Consider the following 7670-nt stretch of genomic DNA (forward strand, 5'->3'; position numbering starts at 1 on the left):
GTGTGACTTTTGGTGCTTTTCTATTTTTTGTTTCTACATATGACACCGCAATGTGTAGATGTCCCTCTGGCACATTGGTATCCAAGGCTAAGGCTTCACCAGTTCATGGGTAAAGTATGCATTTATAGAGATTTCTTTTTCTATAATCAAAATATTTTGACTATTTGATATTCCTTTCTTATGTAGTATTTTATGTTTATAGACATAGTTTAGTTTGTTTCCTTTCTTCCATATCAATCTTCTTGGCTCACGAGAGTGAAAATTAAGTGATGTATCGAAGGTTGGTTTCCTACACAAGATATTTTCATCTCAACGGTAGTAAATACTCTCCTCTACACTCTCTTTTTTAAACATGATAAATATCTAAGAGCATTTGAAGAAGATTCCGAAGTACAATGGAGGCTTCATACATTCAATAAATTCCTTAATCTAGCAATTCCTTTTCATTTAAACCTCCTTCAAAATTTGAAGGATTAAATTGTAGCTTCAAATTAATCCAGGTGATGGCCTTGATGAATATCTCCTCTCTTTGATCAAGCCTGAGTTGATTCACATTATCTCCCCCTTCAACAGTATACTCTTTGACATTTTCATTGACGTCCTCTATATGGGCTCCTCTTCTCTGAGACATCTCCAATGTGTCCATTTTCCATATTAAACCTCTAACTATGTCTGTAATATCGAGCTCAAAGCCTCTTTGTCTTCTTCCTCTTCAACCCTTGTTTCTATATGTCATATTGGCTACCTATAGGTCTTCTTCTTGACACAAATGAACTTCCTCTAATCCTACTTGATGCATGCCAACTTACTAAACAGAATTTCAAATTGGGTATGGTTTATTATTAAGGAAAAAATGGTTTTGAAGGGATCTGAAAACCCTAAGTACAAAGAGCTGCAAATAGAAAACACATAGCCAAACAACAACACAAAAATTACCTAGAATACAGAACCCTAAAATAGTAGGCCAACAAAAGAAAATATAAAACCTAACACAAATTCTTCAGGGCTTTAGCAAACTCAACTTTCATTTGTTCCATATTTTGGGTAATGTTCATCAGATCTTGCAATTCTATGTTTGCTTTAGCTCCCTAGCGTTCTTGAGATGTCCATGGGTTTGAGATGATGGACCTACACTATCATCCTTATTCTAGTTACTCTTCTCGACTAGGTTGATATTAATTGAAATGTTGCCCCCAAACTTCAAAGCCTACATAGTCTACCACTGATTCACAAAAGTTTTATCCCCTTCTACATTGCTGTGAATGGTTTTAAGGCTCATGCTAATAGATTAGTGAGGTTATAATTAATTCTCTTCATCTTGGCTTCAATAGCCCAAGTCTACCTTCATAGTCTTCAAGTGAGCAACATATTTGGTCATGTTTTCTAAGATAGAGAGCATTTTGTCTTTTTCCTCATAAGAGATCACATTGTCAACAGGATCCCTAAACGAATATCGACCATCACCTTGCTCCAAAATAACCACTTTTCTTTTAATGGATTGGATGTTGATATTAACTTGATTGATTTCTAAAAAAGGCTCTTAGGAAATCCTAAACTAGTCTACTATGGCATCCCTATTAATACCCAAAAAATAGCTAGATTCCCAGGGTCACTTCCAAGGAAAGGGGACTATTTTTAAAGATCCCTAGGAAAGGGAGGATTATTAATTCTCTCTTGATTAGCATAATTAAAAGATCAAGGGGAAGGGGAACTCCCAAGAAGCCTTCTCCTCCACCCATCACATTCTCCCTTTCGCCCAAAAAATTCTCCCCTTCCAAATTTTGGTTCTTGTCAACCTCCTCAGCATCTAACTCCTCATCAAGTCATCTAGGAGAATCATGCATGTAAAATTATTTAATTTAACAAATCTTTCTTTTTATACTGAATTTAATGAGATTCTCTTTTTCTTCTCCTCTGACACATTATTCTTGTTTTACTTTGAGGAAGTTTCATCCTTTGTTTGCTAGTCCTCATCCTCTGAATCATCATCACATTCCCCTATATTTCTCTACATACCCTCCTTTGACACCTATTCACCGAGTGCAAAGGGGGATAACCTTGATATTTTCACTTAGAGGAAAATGGGAGGGCATTGAATTGTTCCATAATTAGAAGGATCGAGCCCTCATGAAGATTAGGGTTTCTTTGCTTCTTATTATGTTCTTTAATATTGGCTTCCAAGGATGATAAGAGATAGAATGGAAACAAACGAAGAACTTATTTCTAAAGTGTTTAAGCCGAGAAAAATGACCACCATAGATTTTGGTAAACCACCCATCTAAGGTAAAATATTGTATAAGGACCTTAGCCACACCCACCCAAAGGGGTTTAAGGGTGTCTACTTGGTAAGAAATGTTTGAATTGTTGACAAGATTCAACCCCTCTCCATATTTTAGAAAGGTTTTCACCATGGACTCAGAAGATTTTGCCCTTGAAATTGTTTGTTCCTTCCATAGGCAGCCCAATAAGCTCCACAATCAACTCCTTTGTGAAATCTGAGCTTTTATTGTCATTTCAAAAAAATAAAGTGCATCCATTATCTACCAAAAATCTTTGTTACCTTTGGATCAAAGCCATGAGGATTCTCTAAAAAGGGTGTAACCCCACATTAAGTAAAAATCCACAAATTTTTCTCTTTTATGTGCATTTCGTCAGAGGAAATGCGCTCCTATTGATGTCTCTCCTCCTATTATGGATCCCACATATAAAATAAAAAAGAAATGCCTACCCCAACAACAGTCATAATCAAAGCCCTAAAAACCCCACCATGAATGTCATCAGAGGAAATGGACTCCTATTGATGTATGTCCCCCGCCATGATGGAGCCCACACATAAAATAACAAAGAAATGCCTACCCCACAATTGACCACCCAACAACATAGTCTCAATTGAAGCCCTTAAAAGCGCTATTTGAAATAAGGAAATCTAAAAACCAAGAAACTGGGTACTAATATCACCCACAATCCAACTGGAAATAGTTAGCTAGTGAGCACCAAGGGGGAAAAATACCTAACTATCATCATTAAAACATATCAAATAATGAAGAAAGGATAGGTTGAAAAATATAATCACCCACATAGACAAAAACAAGTTAACCAAGGTGGTTAATATTGTTAAATATCCAGGCAACTGAGAGGGGCTTGAATTAGTTGAAAAACATAAATCAATTTCATGTAACCCTTTTGCACATCTGGAGTAACCAATAGAATTAATTAAGATAGATATAGCATGAAAACATAAACATACAACAAATCACACAATGAACACTAGATATGATGTGGAAAACCCAGAAAGCGAAAAATCACAGAGAATGTTAGTTCTCAATATAAAATATTGGTTTAGGTGACACCAGTTAAGGTAATTTTTACAAAGGGTTTCTCATTGTTAGAATACTCACTTCAAGAGGGCTCATTGCCCAGAAAAAAGGTCGACTACTGAAGAAACAAAAAATGAAAAGAAAGAATCCACCATTGAATCTCAATCTGAAACACCAGACTACTTCTGGTAGCTCAGTACCAATGCACTCTCACATATTGCCAAAAATCAGATCTTTCCTTTCCAATATCGCATTCAATAGAAATGCGACACTTTTTCTATATAAATTCATTTAGATCTTTCTTTTATATAAATACATATATACATGTATATATGTATATATATATACATGTATATATGTATATACATGTATATATATACATGTATATACATGTATATATATACATGTATATATATCTACATATATACATGTATACATATATACATGTATATATATATATGTATATATGTATATATATATATATATGTATCTATACATGTATATATACATGTATACATGTATACATATATCTATACATGTATATATACATTTACACATGTATATATGTATACATGTATACATGTATATATACATGTATAGATACATATATATATATGTATGTATATATATGTATATCTATGTATATATATATACATATATATGTATATATATACATATATATGTATATATATACATATATATGTATATATATACATATATATACATATATATATTGTCTCAGGGAAACATAATCTTCTAAATCGGCCAAGAGAGAGTTCTAAAATAGGTCAACACTAAACCTTATTGTGGTGGGAAGGAATCAGAAGTAAACCATACCACAATGGAGAACAATTGTCAGATCAAAATGTTACATCCATTATAAATTTTGGACCCGAAACATGACTTACACTACACCAAAGCTGCTACACAACCTCAAATTCTAGACTTAATCCAGACCCAAAAATCATTGCCCAATACAATGAAAATAAGAATGGAATCAAGATACACATGAATACAATTAATCAACACCATATCTAATAGACAAAAATATCTAGATTGACAGATCAACTCAATTAACCCATGTTGAAACATAACTTCCAGAGTACCAAAGGTTTCAGGAGTTCATCTTTTGGATCACCAACACCAAGGACATCAAAAATGTTGATTTCACATCCATCTGATAAACCTTGAAATCCTTATAAGCTACAAAAGCCAAAAGCATCCTAATTTCCTCCATCCGAGCAACCAGGCCATATGTCTCGTCAAAATTAATCTCTTCAATCAAAGTGTAACCTTTACAAACCAATATTTCTTTATTTCTCATAACATTTCCAGCTTCATTGAGCTTGTTCTAGAATACCCACTTTGTTCCAATCACATTCTTATATGTCATTTTATTAACTAGTTCCCATGTTGAATTATTCTCAATTGTGTCCAACTCTTCTATCATTACCTTCATCCAATTCTGATAATTGCAAGCTTCTTCTGTTGTTTTCAATTCAATCTCTAAAAGTTAACATAACAAAACTTGTTCTTGAGCTGCTTTGCTTCTTGTGATAATTCCTTTGTTTGTATCTCTGAAAAAACGGTCCACTAAATGATTCTTCTAAACATATCTCAATGTCTTAGATGTAGAAGTTGAAGCTTCCTAATCTTTCTTTTCTTCTTCTCCTTCTTCGATCTTCTCTCCACTTTTTCTGTCGGTCGATTCATCAGACTCATAACCTACCAATTTGTCAGACTCTTTAGAAATGTATTCATCAACCTTCGCATTTTCACTTTCAACAATCTTGTTTAGCCTTATATTACAACGCTGATATGCTTTCCTCTTTGTTGAATATCCTAGGAATATGCCTTCATCTTCTCTATTGTCAAATTTTCCAAGATTATCTTCATCTCTCCGGATGTAGCAGTTTCTTCCAAATACCTTAAAATATTTCACTGTCGACTTTCTACCATGTCATAGCTCATAAGATGTATTTCCATGTATTTTCTTATATAAAATTACGTTAGGATTGTAGACTATAGTATGAAATGCTTCTCTCCAGTAGACTTCTCTGTTGATCACTATTTTGGTTGCATCTTGAATTATTTGGTTCATCCTTTCCACTACACCATTCTGTTGCAGTGTTCTAGGGGAAGATGACTATTTTCTAATACCATGTCTCTCACAAAAGTTGTTGAACTCTTCCGAATTAAATTCTCCTCCTCTATTAGACCTCAAACACTTAATTTTTCTATCAACTTCATTTTCAACTTGAGCCTTAAATATCTTGAATTTCTCTAATGCTTCTAGCTTCTCTCTCAAAAATGCAAACCATGAAATTCTAGAATAATCATCAATCAACAACATGAAATGCTTCTCACCTTGTATACTTCTTGTTTTGGTCGGACCGCATAGTTTTGTGTGCACTAAATTCAACAACCTAGTGGACAAGTGCTCTAAATTATTTTGTATTTTCCTTTCATCTACTTCAAAGTTTACATTCTCTACAAATTTTGTTGGTTTGGTCGAACTCGGTAAATCTCTCACTACACTTGATGAGCTAATCTTCACCAAGTTGTCAAAATTGATATGACATGTCCTTTGGTGCCAGAGTCAGATATCATTGATCTAAGATAACAAACAATTGTTTGCATCTCCTTCCAAGAAATACATGTTCCACCAATCTTTTTCCCTGCTACAATAACAATTTCAGATTCTTTCTAGATCTCACAACCATCATCTTGAAAAACAATGTTGTAACCATTTTCACACATTTGTCCAACACTCAAAATATTAAGATGAAAACCATTAACATAGTAAACATTATCAGTATTGTTCTTTCCATCAAAAGAAATAGAACCAATCCCACAATTTGTGTTGTTTGATCATCTCTGAACCTAACAAAACTACCATCGTACTTTTCAAGTTTCACAAACTTACTTTAGTCATGAGTCATATGATTTCAGCATCCACTATAAATCAATCATTCATTTCTATCTCTTCTAACATGTACAACAGTAGCAACCACCTTAGGAATATCAATCTTTGTTACATCTCTTTTTACCAAAACAAGCAATCACCATCTTCATAATTTAAATCATCATCTAAAATACCAACATCATCTTTGACATAATAGGCTCTCTTATTAAATTTTCCTTTACCTTCTCTAGACCTTTGTCTTGAACCTTTTCCCGAACATCTAGTAGCAATGTGACCAATCTTTTCACATCTAAAGCATTTAAAAGGTAACATACCTTTGTATTTGTCGGTGTCTCTCTTCAGTTTTCTCACAAAGCTTGCTTTCGTCTCATCTAAAATTTCATCTTCTGGATCTTCGTTAGATGCTTTGAAGGTAGACTCGATCTTAGCTTTGTGTTTTCCAAGCTTACCTCTCTCAAATCCTAATAGAGTACCATAAGGCTTCACTCTTGTAAATTTCTTCCGATCATAGGTTTCTTCATTAGTCAAGATCTTATCATTGTAGCTTTCTGGTAGGGACATTAGAATCTTCTCAATTATGTATTCATCCAACAAGCTGACACCAAGTTCTCTGATTTCATTTACCGCACTATCAACCTTATAAAAATCTGTTGTTATATCTTCTCCTTCTTCCATTTTCAAGTTCTCATATCTGTGATTAGTTTTTATCTTCTTTGATAATTTAACTCTGTCACTTCCTTCATAGATATCTCTCAACTTTTTCCAAACCTCATGAGTAGTATTCAATGAAATAATCATTGTCAATTCAATCTTTGATAAAGCACTAAACATAGCATACCGTGCCTTTTCATTCACTTCATAAGCTTGAACCTTATCTAGAGTACTAAGACCATTTTCCGATTGAATATACTAAGTTTCCACTGCTTTCCAAGTGTTGTATCCCAAAGAGATCAGGTAGCCTCTAATCTTTAATTTCCAAAAACTATATTCGGATCCTTCAAAAATAGGAATAGTCAATTTATGTGCCATTGGATCAAGATCTACCTCAAGCAGATAAGCTCTTCTCCAAGTAACCAAATCTCTGATACCAATAGTTGAATATCCGAGCAACTGATAGGGGGAATGAATTAGATGAAAAAATTAAATCAATTTCTTCTAACCCTTTTGCATATCTATAGTGACCAATAAAATTATTTAAGAAAAATATAGCATGAACATATAAACATACAATAGATCACACAATGAACACCAGATATAACGTGGAAAACCCAAGAAGGGAAAAACCATAGAGAATGTTAGTTCTCAATATAAAACACGGGTTAAGGTGACACGGGTTAAGGTGATTTTTACAAAGGGTGGCTCACTGCTAGGATCCTCACTATGAGAGAGAACACTACCCAGAAAAAGGCTCACTATCGAAGAAATAA

Source organism: Cryptomeria japonica, unplaced genomic scaffold, assembly GCF_030272615.1.
Source record: "Cryptomeria japonica unplaced genomic scaffold, Sugi_1.0 HiC_scaffold_332, whole genome shotgun sequence".
Lineage (NCBI taxonomy): Eukaryota > Viridiplantae > Streptophyta > Pinopsida > Cupressales > Cupressaceae > Cryptomeria > Cryptomeria japonica.